The sequence below is a fragment of the Acipenser ruthenus genome, chromosome 42 (genome assembly GCF_902713425.1).
Source record: "Acipenser ruthenus chromosome 42, fAciRut3.2 maternal haplotype, whole genome shotgun sequence".
NCBI lineage: Eukaryota > Metazoa > Chordata > Actinopteri > Acipenseriformes > Acipenseridae > Acipenser > Acipenser ruthenus.
In genome coordinates, this window is record NC_081230.1 from 2,326,123 (window position 1) to 2,342,022 (window position 15,900).

The 15,900-nt window shown below is 41.5% G+C and overlaps 2 long non-coding RNA genes across 2 annotated transcripts; both read left to right on the top strand.

Annotated features, from left to right (window-relative positions):
• Window positions 1-411: 411 nt before the first annotated feature.
• Window positions 412-2,451, top strand: LOC131709287 (uncharacterized). The gene is made up of 3 exons (XR_009311450.1): window positions 412-542; window positions 1,496-1,570; window positions 2,290-2,451. It is a non-coding gene; the product is annotated as an uncharacterized LOC131709287 (long non-coding RNA).
• Window positions 2,452-11,761: 9,310 nt separating this feature from the next.
• On the top strand, window positions 11,762-13,741 carry LOC131709289 (uncharacterized). The gene is made up of 3 exons (XR_009311452.1): window positions 11,762-11,884; window positions 12,839-12,913; window positions 13,580-13,741. It is a non-coding gene; the product is annotated as an uncharacterized LOC131709289 (long non-coding RNA).
• Window positions 13,742-15,900: the final 2,159 nt, after the last annotated feature.

The window sequence follows — 15,900 nt, forward strand, 5'->3', positions numbered from 1 at the left end:
ACATTTTTGATATTAACAACAAAAATTGCTGATATTAAGAATTGCATTATTGATATGAGAAATTCAGGAAATTCATTTTCTCAAGATGACAGAAATGTCCTGAAGTAGACCACTTTAATACTCATACACTCCGGGGCCCATGGCTATTAAAGTGCTCTAACTACAGTTTTGCAGTTTTTGAGATACGTGTATTTTTTCTCATCAATACATTCTAATACAGGACAGTAATCTGAATTCTGACTCCAGACAAGTCTGTAACAAACATCTTTCAACTTCAGAAATATATTGCAGTGATGTTTATCTAATGAAGTCAGCTGTCAATGTGATGCCACGTTGCAGCTATTTTGTTTAATGTTTTTTATTTATTCAAATTCAAGACTGTTATGTAAGTGGCAGTGCCAACAGCCCCTCCAGTGCTGTGCTCTGGTATAAATATGTCTGCTTCTCCACTGCAACTCTACAGACCTGCCTCGACAGCTCCAGACCAGCAGACACCATGAAGACTCTCGTGCTCGTTTTCTCCCTGGCTCTCCTCTGCGGCTGTGAGTATTTTATTTCTTAGCAGACGATATCATGTTATTTTTTACATACAATTACCCATTTATACCTAGTACAACCCTGCCGCCTCTCTCTGTTCACTGCTCTCTCTCAGAGTATCACTGCGATCGGAGCTGTTTCTGTAGGCTAGCTCTGTCATGCAGGTTTCTGATGGCAATGCCGATCTTTATCAAGGTCAATGCTTTTGTTTCCAAAGAGTTGTGGCTCACAAATAATTTGGGCTGATTGGTGATATTCACCTGGAGTTCTGCTATTGTCCACTTTGTAAAAATATAATTAGGGCTTCTGGTTTGGGGTTTTTATTTTTGTCACCCTGTGAAGTCCTTTTAAACATGTTTTAAGCCAATTTGCTTGCTTGCTTTCTTTCTTTCTTTCTTTCTTTCTTTCTTTCTTTCTTTCTTTCTCAAACTCTAATTACTAAAGGAAGTTGTTTGTTTTTACTCTCATATATATCTTGATTGAGTTCATAAACAAGCTTCCCTGCGCGCTTATTCCACCTGATTGTGAGCCTGCATTTCATTCTGGCTTCAGTCTAATCATTGCTGAATTCCGCTTATTATCTTCCACACTTAGTTTCTAGGAGTAGTGCTACTAGTTTGTTTTCTCCTGCTAATTTAAACATGCTTCTCTATATCTGGCACGCAGGCTTAGCAAATCTTCTTCACTTTTAATTGTTGTTGTTTTCTCTCCTTTTATTACTTATTATTATAATTCAGTTCTATTATGATATTTTATTGTATATTTTTCTGTTGTATTGAATATTTTTATTGTTAAGCGCTTTGTGAGGGTGGCTCACCTTGAAAGATGCTATATAAAATAAAGTTTGATTGATTGATTGTTTGTACCTGAATTATTCATTTGTAAATACAAATGTCAGCACATGTAATTTACAGAATTCTGAGCCCAGAGTGCTGATTCTCAACATTGTGTTTTTCAGATGCAGAGACACTTGTGTGTAGTGTTAATGGTAGAGATACCATAACATGTCGTGAAGGCCTTGATGTTTGTTTCAGTAAGTCTTTTAAAACAAAGCTTATGTGTTGAAATGGGGGTCACTGTGTCCCAATCGTCCCATAACATTTATATTATCATATGAGAAAAGGGTAAGAGGGGGAAGCCAGTTTATTTTATTCCAAGCCACTGGTGTCAGACTCCATTCCTGTAGGTCGGTACTGCAGTGTCTGCTGGTTTTCATTCCAACTTCTGCTCTCAATTACTTAATAATATTTTAGGACATAGATTAGGGGTTCAGTGTATCTATCTAATTAAATAATTAGAACAAAGAAGTCATTGAGGAGGACTTGTGTGGAATGAAAACTAGCAGACACTGCACTGCAGGATCAGAGTCTGTCTGACTGACACCCCTGCTCCAAATCAATCCCTGCAGCCACGGCACTGGAGAGGCTGTACAGCAGTCATTCCCAAACCTGTCCTGGAGTGCCCTCCCCCTAAACCCCCCCCCCCCCCCCCACTGGTTTTTATTCCAACTGAGCTGCTCTCAATTGAATATTCCAAATTGGGAGAAAACAGGGGTAGAAATAATTGCTGATTCCAAATAAAAAAATATTATAATGAAGTAGCCCACAAGACTTCAGCTTCAGAGAGCGAGACACTCAGTGAGTTACTCAGGCAGAGCTAGAAATGTTTCCATCAGACTGCAAATGAAAGAATTCATGCTTCCTATTTTTTGTCCTTGTAGAACTAATTTTTTTAACTGTTTTTGTTTTTCAGAAAAAACTGCTTCTTTTGCAGGTAACCCTGTTACGATTAGAGGATGCATGTCTTCAAAAAGTTGTAATGCTGAGCTGAACTGTTGCAAAACCAACAAATGCAATGCATAATTATCATGCTTCCAAATGCATCCTTGAAGGAAATAAAATCTAAAGCATCTTACCCTGTGTCTCTGGTCCTTCTTCTCTGTATTGATAGATTGTATTTGCTTAAGTTTGTAATTGATTCATCAAACTTTATTGATTAATAAGATCTTGCATCAATATCATGTGTTCTCATATAATTCTTAATTTCTCTTAAGAGAAATACTTTAATCATCACAGCATGCTTGCCCTGCAATTCCATTGCTCCCCCTACTTAGAACAGAACAATAAATTACTCAGATCTCTCCAGACCATTGTCACCTTTTTGGAGACGCTTAACTTCAAATAACTGGTATCTTCCAGGACCAGTTGCATATCTGTTCCTGTGTCTGTTTCTTAATCTAATCAAGAATCACTTTTAAATTTCCAAAGACCATTTGCCATTCATTGATTATACAGAGTTCTTAAACCTTAAACCTATTCTACAGCCGCGTCTGTAGAGGAGAGGAATTGAAAAAAGGGGGAAAATCAAAACACAGATACATTCCAACCATCTGTATTAGTAAAATTAAAAATTACATTCAATCATTAATTTTCCCCAGAGCTGGTTTCTGTCTCTTCATGAAGTACAGGGTACAGTCTCTGATGAGCGCTGGTTTCTGTCTCTTCATGAAGGACAGGGTACAGTCTCTGATGAGCGCTGGTTTCTGTCTCTTCATGAAGGACAGGGTACAGTCTCTGGTGAGCGCTGGTTTCTGTCTCTTCATGAAGGACAGGGTACAGTGTCTGGAGGGTGCTGGTTTCTGTCTCTTCATGAAGGACAGGGTACAGTCTCTGATGACCGCTGGTTTCTGTCTCTTCATGAAGGACAGGGTACAGTGTCTTATAGGGCACTGGTTTCTGTCTTTCATGAAGGACAGGGTACAGTGTCTGGAGGGCGCTGGTTTCTGTCTCTTCATGAAGGACAGGGTACAGTGTCTGGAGGGCGCTGGTTTCTGCCTCTTCATCTGCACCTGGCTTTGAGCAGTGAGCTGAAGTTTGATGGCACTCGAGTTGATCTTCACTGTGGCCAGCAGCTCCTTCATCCTCTTTATCTTCTCGCTGTGGAAAGTGACGACCGGCCTGGGGACCGGGGGGTGGGTGGGGGGGAGGAGGGGGAGGCCGGGCTGGTTGAGCCTGGTCTGGTTGCGGCCCCGTCCTCCCCGCAGGCCCCTGCAGCAGAGCGGCGGTGATTTTCTCGGGGGCCAATTGAATGTGCGGGGCCAGAGGGGGTTACTTGGGTTTGGATTCACCTGGGTGTGGGTTTTGTCTGCCTGGGGGTGTGTTTGACCGTGTCTGCCTGTGTGTTTGTGTGTGTGTGTATATGTGTGTGAGCCTTTCTGCCTGTGTGTGTGTGTGTGTGTGTGTGGTCTGTGTGTGTTTGTCTGCCTGGGTGTGTGTGTGAGCATGTCTGCCTGTGTGTGTGTTTGTGTATATGTGTGTGTGTTTGTCTGCCTGTGTGTGTGTGTGTGTGTGTGGTCTGTGTGTGTTTGTCTGCCTGGGTGTGTGTGTGTCTGCCAGGGTGTGTCTGTCTGGGTGTCTGTATGTGTGTGCGTGTCTCTCCCTAAGTGGGTGTGTGTCGGCCTGGTGTGTGTGTTTCTGCCTGCCTGTGTCTGTGTGTGTGTCTGCCTGCCTGTGTGTGAATGAGTGATAGAGTGTCACTGTGTGTGTGTCTGCCTGAGGGTGTGTGTGTGAGTGAGAAAGTGTCACTGCGTGTGTTTGTGTGTTTATGTGTGTGGGTAAGAGAGTCTCACTGTGTGTGTGTGTGTGTGTGTGAGAGAGTGAGAGGGAGTGTGTTTGTGTGTGTGTGTGAGTGAGTCTCACTTTGTGTGTGAGTGAGTCTCACTGTGTGAGTGAGTGAGTGAGTCTCACTGTGTGTGTGTGAGAGAGTGAGTCTCACTGTGTGTGAGTCTCACTGTGTGTGTGTGTGTGAGAGTGAGAGGGAGTGTGTTTGTGTGTGTGTGTGAGTGAGTCTCACTGTGTGTGTGTGTGAGTCTCACTGTGTGAGTGAGTGAGTCTCTCTGTGTGTGTGTGAGAGAGTGAGTCTCACTGTGTGTGAGGCTCACTGTGTGTGTGTGTTTCTGAATGAATCTTCACTGCGACCAGCAGCTCCTTCACGCCCTTCATCTTCTCGCTCATCCTTCTCTAGGTGTGGGTGGGAGGTGGGGGTGGGGGGTACTCCAGGACCAGGGTTGAGCTCATCCTTCACTAGCACAGTGCCTGAGGCAAATGCAAAAACTAAACTGCTCTGCCTCGCCTGCACGAACAAATATTATTAAAACACCAGCCTGGAGCTGCTAGCGAAGTGTTATTCATTTGCACCTATCGGCACCTCCCCTATAAAAATATACCATGGTACTTGTTCCAGTGGATTCTGGAACAAGGCACGTTATAATGTTATCAGTGTGAAAGTACAATGGTGTACTGAATAATATATGTATTGTATATGTATACCTATCCTATTTAGACCATCAATGTACTGTACTGTGTTATGGTCCTATAATACTGTATCACCATAGTACAGCATTGTATTTTTTTATGTCTAAAAAGTATCATGGTATCTAATTGCAACACCATACTGCGGTGCTATGTCTAGTGCTATGGTATAGTGTAGCTGTATACCATTGTGTTATTATGGTTGTACTGCATTATAGTACCATAATAGGTCATTGTCCATTGGTGGTATAGGTTGTATACATATATTATACAGCACCATTGAACTTTAACACTGTTACCATCATACCTTGTTCCAAAATCCAGTGGCACAGGAACCATGGTACATTTATATAGGGTCTTGTCGAAAAGCAGCAATTTTTGTAGCAACAACATGTCAGTTAGTTAGTTAACTGGCATAATAATGATTTGATAAATACATCAGAAACATTTATTAACACAGCTGCTCACTCAGGGCCAAGTATTGCTGTTTGACAGATACTACCCTTTATTAAGAGACCTGCACTCAATGAACAGGCAAATTGTAGCCTGTGTGTCCAGCATCTGGTTGCTCAATAGCAGCCTCTTCTTAACACAGAGCCCCCCCCCCCAATACATTTTCTATTTCTCTCCAACATGCCTTCCTGTAATTATGTGTGTTTAAAATACACTGTAAAAGACTATGGCAGCAGTGTGGAGTAGTGTTTAGGGCTCTGGACTCTTGACCATAGGGTTGTGGGTTCAATCCCCACTGGGGGACACTGCTGTTGTACCCTTGAGAAAGGTACTTTACCTAGATTGCTCCAGTAAAAACCCAACTGTATAAATGGGTAATTGTATGTAAAATAATGTGATATCTGTATAATGTATAACGTGATATCTTGTAACAATTGTAAGTCGCCCTGGATAAGGGCATCTGCTAAGAAATTAATAATAACTATAAGATGGATTATGAACAAAAGGAAGTACTGGAATTGAATTACAGTCATTTAGTTACTAATGCATTAACAAAGAAATCATTTTGTGAAAGCAGCAATGAATATGCCCATTTCTCCATTCCATTTCAAAATGTTCTGTATCTGCGTCTCTCCAACACCACATTTTTCAGTCATTTTCTGTCTTTCCAAGTTCAGTAACTTTAATTCTCTCATCAATGGTCAGATCCTTTCGTTTCTCCATGTTTTCTCTATTCCTTTACAAGAGAGCAACAGATAAAAGCCGATTAAAATGGTTGCGAGTCCATTGCTGGGCACGAAAATTGAGGTCATTGGTCGTGTTAGACAGGTGGTCTCTTAATACGGGTAAATAAAAGCAGAAATATCATTGTGTGGCATGAGGACGGGGTGCCTCGAAGCCTTTATAGCCCCAAACTAAAAATGGCTAATGTCACTCATTGTAACTAATGTAGTCTGCCAATTTATGCCACCCAGTGCTTTACAGGCACTAGGACCCTAGATAAGATTAGATAAAATGTTAAAACTTTATCCCATTCTAACCACAGGTTCAAATTCTGACTAGCTTAAAGCAGTTTGCATTGCCAAACCAAACCAAGCAAGAGTGCAAGAGACAGCTTTTAAAAGTAATTACTGCAATGGGTTTATTGCACGAAACAGTAGAACATACAGGGTAGAAAGACTCCACCACTTGGCTAGGAGCCAAAGTAACAAAGAAAATGATAAACAGGGCTCCCTCTGTTGGCTCGGAGCCAAAGTAGCAAAAAAACAAAAATACACCACAAAAAATATAGTAAGCATCCAACAACAAATCTAATGTTCAATCAAAAACACAGGGGTAAAGTGCAATTCATGTGCAAACGCATATCCAGCGTCCTCCCGTGGCAGACAGTCCGGCACCGGATAACCGAACATCTCCCCGATTGGAATCACAACTAAAGAAAATAAACAACAAAACACACAGGAATCAAACACAAATCCAAACCATAATTCTCGCTACAGTCGCTCCCACCCTATACTCCAGCTCCCCCTCCCTCACCTTCTATAGTTTGTGGGCTTGCTATAAAAACAGTGCAATAATGGCTATCTTTAATTTACATAAACAGATGAAGAAATGGAATCCAATTAAGGCCAGACACAAAATACCAAAAACAGTAAAATACGCATCCAACGACAAACAACAAGACAAGGCTAAAAGTACGGGATTTTTCTTCCTCAAAAAAACGAAACTAGATTAGAATAGCACTTATCTCAGGTACACAATTCAATGTTAATTACATCAGTTCGGGGTTACTAAATGAATCGAAAGCTGCAGCATGCAAAGGAACAAACGTGTATGAAAAATAAAATAAAAATAAAAAAGAGAAAACAACACATATTTAAATGCACACGTGGGTACATAATCCTAACACTAAATGAGAAATGCTGCAGCCCCATTCGTCACCCCGTGTGACAATTGGGATGAACTTAAAGTGTTCACATGAGCAGGTGGTCTTTAAATAAAGGTGAAGTGCCCCTTATTCAAGTTTACCATGGCAATACCCTTGTAAACTGTGGTAATAACACAGCATACCAGAGGAAATCATTGTAAATCACAGTCATTCAGAGTAAACTATGGTGAATGTGAATAAGGGTCACAGGATCAGGTTTGAATCCTTGGATATGAGGGTTAAAACAAACAACTTTTTCCTCTGGTAATAATTACAGTTTGATTATTTTTAATATAAAAAATGCAATTCTTGATATCAGAATATTACAGAACGACGATAGTCACATTAGACACAGGAAAGGTGATTACGAACACAAAAGAAAGTAAAAAAAACATGAAAAAGAAATAAATACAAAGTGTGAAATTAACCAGCAATGCAAAATAAATGTGCAAACAAATATCAAGAAGTCAGATAAAGCAAACGTGACTATTCCCTGTGTCTGGATCGTCTACAGTGTGTCACACAGTGGTAGGGCTGCACTTTGTTGTAGAGATACAGTGTAAAATACAGCAGAAATAATTTACACTAACTGAAACACGGGGTGAATAAAGAGGAGATATACTGAACCAGCAGAAAATAAAGTTAAACAACAAGGACGCTAGCTCTGTAAACAAACAATAAAGCAAATAGGTACAGTAAATAAAAAGCAGAGGATCAGTAAACAAATCAAATAAATAAACAGTAATCAAAATAATGAGAAGAAACAATAATCGACGCTCAGGTCCTAGAAGACAAGAAACACAAAGAGTGAGACAGAACGGCATTTCAAACTGGAACCTAAATTGAAATAAATGAAAGTTTAAATGAACCATCCTTAGCTACAATGAATAATGGTGCTTAAATACCCGCATGCGCATCAAACAATTGGATTATATTAAGAATAAATTGCAGCCAGTCACTATTTTCTGTTTATTAATATTCAATCGTCAATATTATCATGCAAATACAATCAAAGCATCATCCCGTTGCTCTATTGATGAATTAATAGAATCGTACATTTAGACATAAACCCATTTAAAAACATCTTCATAAACAACCAGGGCCATGGTGAACCGGTTTACCTGATCAGTTTGTAGTTAAGAACGACCCCGGAAGACAAAAACAGACTCGGCATTCACCATTCCCCAAACTAGCTAACACATCCATTTTATATAAGAACATAAGAACATAAGAAAGTTTACAAACGAGAGGAGGCCATTCGGCCCATCTTGCTCGTTTGGTTGTTAGTAGCTTATTGATCCCAGAATCTCATCAAGCAGCTTCTTGAAGGATCCCAGGGTGTCAGCTTCATCAACATTACTGGGGAGTTGGTTCCAGACCCTCACAATTCTCTGTGTAAAAAAGTGCCTCCTATTTTCTGTTCTGAATGCTCCTTTGTCTAATCTCCATTTGTGACCCCTGGTCCTTGTTTCTTTTTTCAGGTCGAAAAAGTCCCCTGGGTCGACATTGTCTATACCTTTTAGGATTTTGAATGCTTGAATCAGATCACCACGTAGTCTTCTTTGTTCAAGACTGAATAGATTCAAATCTTTTAGCCTGTCTGCATACCATATGCCTTTTAAACCCGGGATAATTCTGGTCACTCTTCTTTGCACTATTTCTAGAGCAGCAATATCCTTTTTGTAGCGAGGTGACCAGAACTGAACACAATATTCAAGATGAGGTCTTACTAATGCATTGTACAGTTTTAACATTGATTTAAATTCAACGCTTTTCACAATATATCCAAGCATCTTGTTGGCCTTTTTTATAGCTTCCCCACATTGAGTAAATGAAGACATTTCTGAGTCAACATAAACTCCTAGGTCTTTTTCATAGATTCCTAATTCAATTTCAGTATCACCCATATGATATTTATAATGCACATTTGTATTGCCTGCATGCAGTACCTTACACTTTTCTCTATTAAATGTCATTTGCCATGTGTCTGCCCAGTTCTGAATCTTGTCTAGATCATTTTCAATGACCTTTGCTGCTGCAACAGTGTTTGCCACTTTTTTGTGTCATCTGCAAATTTAACAAGTTTGCTTACTATACCAGAATCCAAGTCATTAATGTAGATTAGGAATAGCAGAGGACCTAATACTGATCCCTGTGGTACTCCACTGGTTACCTCACTCCATTTTGAGGTTTATCCTCTAATTAGTATTTTGTTTTCTACATGTTAACCACTCCCCAATCCATGTGCATGCATTTCCTTGAATCCCTACTGCGTTCAGTTTGAGAATTAATCTTTTATGCAGGACTTTGTCAAAAGCTTTCTGGAAATCTAAATAAACCATGTCATATGCTTTGCAATTATCCATTATCGATGTTGCATCCTCAAATAGGGGTTCCTAGTATCTCCCTTTTACATAGTCCTAGTGTCCCACATGCTACATTCCACCCCGCTAAATGAATCAATGCCCCATCAATTACCTCAAGGAAACTTGCCAAGTGCGAAAACAAGCATAAGGGACATTGCTACAGTTACTGGACAAACCTGGACACAGGAAGATCTGTAACCTGAATTTTTACCTCCGCCCCTACCTGCTGGCCGTGAGACATTGCAGCTTGTGGAAGATGATGAGGGTTGGGATGGTAGCCTGCTGTGGTCTCCTTTGTCCGTCTAGTTGGCTCATTCAATACAGGGAACTCCTCAACGTCAGGAACAAGCATCATCCTCTCTGCTGGGTTATCTTGTGGGTCAAGTGGCATCCACTGCACATCTAAAATAATGGCGTCTTCATCAGAATCACAATCCTCCATGCTAAAATAATCAAAGGGAATACCTGGATCTAAGACCTCATTCTCCTCTTCCCCGGGTAGTGAGCAGTGTGTTGGACACAGCTCAGCTCAGTCCAATGGACTTGCTTCACTGGCCAAGCGACCTCTACTGGAGCAATCGAATACACAGGTCCCTGGTCAGTGGGACATCGTACAACTCGGTAAAGGGTAGGGTTCCAGGTCCTGGATTTTATTAGGTCCTCTTCTCCAATGATCTTTCTGGTAAACAAGCTGGCCCTCCTAAAGCACAATCCCTCACCTTGTTGTTATGAGCCTCCCCCCCTCTGCTGAGCTGTTGTTTCCATATGGTGTTTAGCACTTTGATACACAGATCTTTAGATTTTCCTGTTGTTCTGCCATCAAGTCTGTACCTCTGCCCCCTGCTGGCCTCTGGCCACATCCTCCAAACAAGAAGTCCATCCACGGTTAATTGAGGTTCTCTGCCAAACATTAAAACACAGGGAGACTGGCCAGTAGACTGATGTGGTGTGGTATTATATGCAAAGAGTACCTGTGGTAAACACTCTGTCCAGCATTGTTTCTTCTCAGAGGGGAGGGTGCGCAAAAGGTCATGTAAGGTCCCGTTGAAGCGTTCGCATTGACCGTTACCTTGCGGACAATATGGAGTTGTCCTAGTCTTGTGAATGCTGTGCAGTTGGCACAGTTGTCGAATGAGTTCTCCTTCAAAACATCTGCCTTGATCAGAGTGGATCTGTTGTGGGACCCCAGTGGTAGAGAATTCCATCTTCCTCCAAAATCCTATCCCCCTGACGGAATAACTCCAGCACATCCCCGGACAGCTTTGATTAGGCAAATTGTTAGTTGAATTGAGTGTTAATAAATTGAGTTGAAAAAAAGTAATGCAGACACAGGGGGGTCCCCAGGACCAGGATTGAGAACCACTGTTCTAAGGTATATATTAGGCTGTTTCAGAGAACTTTTGAATCCTCAGCAACTCACTGACCTGCCCAGTGGTGGTTACTTATGTTGTCTAAAGTGAACCCACCTGTTAAGCAGTGTGTGCTGGAAAGCCTGGTCAAAACATGGGTGAAGTAAGAGCGCCGTGGCGGTCTTACCTGACAGAGAGAGGTAGCAGGGTTGTGCTAGAGCAGCAGTGTGAGGTAGTGGTTAGGGGGCTCTGGACTCTTGAACCGGAGGAGGGTCGTGGGTTCAGCTCTTACTTTCACTAAAAGCATAGTTTTTTGTATATAATAATATACTATTGTGGATATCAAGAATTGTATTTTTATATAAAAAATGAATACTGATAATTCTTGATATTCAGAATTACATTTTTGATATTAACAACAAAAATTGCTGATATTAAGAATTGCATTATTGATATGAGAAATTCAGGAAATTCATTTTCTCAAGATGACAGAAATGTCCTGAAGTAGACCACTTTAATACTCATACACTCCGGGGCCCATGGCTATTAAAGTGCTCTAACTACAGTTTTGCAGTTTTTGAGATACGTGTATTTTTTCTCATCAATACATTCTAATACAGGACAGTAATCTGATTTCTGACCCCAGACAAGTCTGTAACAAACATCTTTCAACTTCAGAAATATATTACAGTGATGTTTATCTAATGAAGTCAGCTGTCAATGTGATGCCACGTTGCAGCTATTTTGTTTAATGTTTTTTATTTATTCAAATTCAAGCCTGTTATGTAAGTGGCAGTGCCAGCAGCCCCTCCAGTGCTGTGCTCTGGTATAAATATGTCTGCTTCTCCACTGCAACTCTACAGACCTGCCTCGACAGCTCCACACCAGCAGACACCATGAAGACTCTCATGCTCGTTTTCTCCCTGGCTCTCCTCTGCGGCTGTGAGTATTTTATTTCTTAGCAGACAATATCATGTTATTTTTTACATACAATTACCCATTTATACCTAGTACAACCCTGCTGCCTCTCTCTGTTCACTGCTCTCTCTCTCAGAGTATCACTGTGATCGGAGCTGTTTCTATAGGCTAGCTCTGTCATGCAGGTTTCTGATGGCAATGCAGATCTTTATCAAGGTCAATGCTTTTGTTTCCGAAGAGTTGTGGCTCACAAATAATTTGGGCTGATTGGTGATATTCACCTGGAGTTCTGCTATTTGTCCACTTTGTAAAAATATAATTAGGGCTTCTGGTTTTGGGTTTTTATTTTTGTCACCCTGTGAAGTCCTTTTAAACATGTTTTAAGCCAATTTGCTTTCTTTCTTTCTTTCTTTCTTTCTTTCTTTCTTTCTTTCTTTCTTTCTTTCTTTCTCAAACTCTAATTACTAAAGGAAGTTGTTTGTTTTTACTCTCATATATATCTTGATTGAGTTCATAAACAAGCTTCCCTGTGCGCTTATTCCACCTGATTGTGAGCCTGCATTTCATTCTGGCTTTAGTCTAATCATTGCTGAATTCCGCTTATTATCTTCCACACTTAGTTTCTAGGAGTAGTGCTACTAGTTTGTTTTCTCCTGCTAATTTAACCATGCTTCTCTGTATCTGGCACGCAGGCTTAGCAAATCTTCTTCACTTTTAATTGTTGTTGTTTTCTCTCCTTTTATTACTTATTATTATAATTCAGTTCTATTATGATATTTTATTGTATATTTTTCTATTGTATTGAATAGTTTTATTGTTAAGCGCTTTGTGAGGGTGGCTCTCCTTGAAAGATGTTATATAAAATAAAGTTTGATTGATTGATTGTACCTGAATTATTCATTTGTAAATACAAATGTCAGCACATGTAATTTACAGAATTCTGAGCCCAGTGCTGATTCTCAACATTGTGTTTTTCAGATGCAGAGACACTTGTGTGTCATGTTATTGGTGGAGGTACCATTACATGTCGTGAGGGTCTTGATGTTTGTTTCAGTAAGTCTTTTAAAACAAAGCTTATGTGTTGAAATGGGGGTCACTGTGTCCCAATCGTCCCGTAACATTTATATTATCATATGAGAAAAGGGTAAGAGGGGGAAGCCAGTTTATTTTATTCCAAGCCACTGGTGTCAGACTCCATTCCTGTAGGTCGGTACTGCAGTGTCTGCTGGTTTTCATTCCAACTTCTGCTCTCAATTACTTAATAATATTTTGGGACATAGATTAGGGGTTCAGTGTATCTATCTAATTAAATAATTAGAACAAAGAAGTTATTGAGGAGGACTTGCGTGGAATGAAAACTAGCAGACACTGCACTGCAGGACCAGAGTCTGACTGAGAGAGTGAGAGCACAGTCATTCCCAAACCTGTCCCGGAGTGCCCTCCCCCTAACCCCCCCCCACTGGTTTATATTCCAACTGAGCTGCTCTCAATTGAATATTCCAAATTGGGAGAAAACAGGGGTAAAAATAATTGCTGATTCCAAATAAAAAAATATTACAATGAAGTAGCCCACAAGACTTCAGCTTCAGAGAGCGAGACACTCAGTGAGTTACTCAGGCAGAGCTAGAAATGTTTCCATCAAACTGCAAATGAAAGAATTCATGCTTCCTATTTTTTGTCCTTAAAGAACTAATTTTTTTAACTGTTTTTATTTTTCAGAAAAAACTGCTACTATTACAGGTGACGTGATTACGTTTAGAGGATGCATGTTTTCAAAACGTTGTTATGCTGAGCAGAACTGTTGCAAAACCGACAAATGCAATGCATAATTATCATGCTTCCAAATGCATCCTTGAAGGAAATAAAATCTAAAGCATCTTACCCTGTGTCTCTGGTCCTTCTTCTCTGTATGGATAGATTGTATTTGCTTATTAGGAAGGCCTGTAATTTGATTGTTTATGGAAGCCCTGAACTGCAAGATGAAAAAAAAAATAGTGGGATTATCTCATACGTACGTGATAATAACTGGTACTATATGATCTCGTACACATGTGATAATAACTGGTACTATATGATAACTATATGATCTCGTACACATGTGATAATAACTGGTACTATATGATAACTATATGATCTCGTACACATGTGATAATAACTGGTACTATATGATAACTATATGATCTCGTACACATGTGATAATAACTGGTACTATATGATAACTATATGATCTCGTACACATGTGATAATAACTGGTACTATATGATAACTATATGATCTTGTAGATACGTGATAATAACTTGTATGTACGAGAAAATTGTATGATCTTTCACATACGAGATAGCTTTCTTGAACATACGACATCACTGTGCACACGCCAGTTATCATCACGCACGTGCCAGTTATCATCGGATAAGCGCCAAATCTCTCACAGTGATTTGCGCTGCCTCTTCATGAAGGACAGGGTATAGTCTCTGGAGTGCGCTGGTTTCTGTCTCTTCATGAAGGACAGGGTATAGTCTCTGGAGGGTGCTGGTTTCTGTCTCTTCATGAAGGACAGGGTATAGTCTCTGGAGGGTGCTGGTTTGTGTCTCTTCATGAAGGACAGGGTATAGTCTCTGGAGGGTGCTGGTTTCTGTCTCTTCATGAAGGACAGGGTATAGTCTCTGGAGGGTGCTGGTTTCTCTGTCTTCATGAAGGACAGGGTATAGTCTCTGGAGGGCGCTGGTTTCTGTCTCTTCATGAAGGACAGGGTATAGTCTCTGGAGGGCGCTGGTTTCTGTCTCTTCATGAAGGACAGGGTATAGTCTCTGGAGGGTGCTGGTTTCTGTCTCTTCATGAAGGACAGGGTATAGTCTCTGGAGGGCGCTGGTTTCTGTCTCTTCATGAAGGACAGGGTATAGTCTCTGGAGGGTGCTGGTTTCTGTCTCTTCATGAAGGACAGGGTATAGTCTCTGGAGGGTGCTGGTTTCTGTCTCTTCATGAAGGACAGGGTATAGTCTCTGGAGGGCGCTGGTTTCTGTCTCTTCATGAAGGACAGGGTACAGTCTCTGGAGGGCGCTGGTTTCTGTCTCTTCATGAAGGACAGGGTATAGTCTCTGGAGGGGACTGGTTTCTGTCTCTTCATGAAGGACAGGGTACAGTCTCTGATGAGCGCTGGTTTCTGTCTCTTCATGAAGGACAGGGTACAGTGTCTGGAGGCCGCTGGTTTCTGCCTCTTCATGAAGGACAGGGAACAGTGTCTGATGATCGCTGGTTTCTGTCTCTTCATGAAGGACAGTGTATAGTCTCTGGAGGGTGCTGGTTTCGGTCTCTTCATGAAGGACAGGGTACAGTGTCTGGAGGGCGCTGGTTTCTGTCTCTTCATGAAGGACAGGGTACAGTCTCTGGTGAGCGCTGGTTTCTGTCTCTCATGAAGGACAGGGTATAGTCTTTGGAGGGTGCAGGTTTCTGTCTCTTCATGAAGGACATTGTACAGTCTCTGGTGAGCGCTGGTTTCTGTCTCTTCATGAAGGACAGGGTACAGTGTCTGGAGGGCGCTGGTTTCTGTCTCTTCATGAAGGACAGGGTACAGTGTCTGGAGGGCGCTGGTTTCTGCCTCTTCATCTGCACCTGGCTTTGAGCAGTGAGCTGTAGTTTGATGGCACTTGAGTTGATCTTCACTGTGGCCTGCAGCTCCTTCATCCTCTTTATCTTCTCGCTGTGGAAAGTGACGACCGGACCGGGGACCGGGGGGCGGGTGGGGGGGAGGAGGGGGAGGCCGGGCTGGTTGAGCCTGGTCTGGTTGCGACCCCGTCCTCCCCGCAGGACCCTGCAGCAGAGCGGCGGTGATTTTCTCGGGGGCCAATTGAATGTGCGGGGCCAGAGGGGGGTACTTGGGTTTGGATTCACCTGGGTGTGGGTTTTGTCTGCCTGGGGGTGTGTTTGACCGTGTCTGCCTGTGTGTTTGTGTGTGTGTGTGTATATGTGTGTGAGTGTGTCTGCCTGTGTGTGTGTGTGTGTGTGTGGTCTGTGTGTGTTTGTCTGCCTGGGTGTGTTTGTGT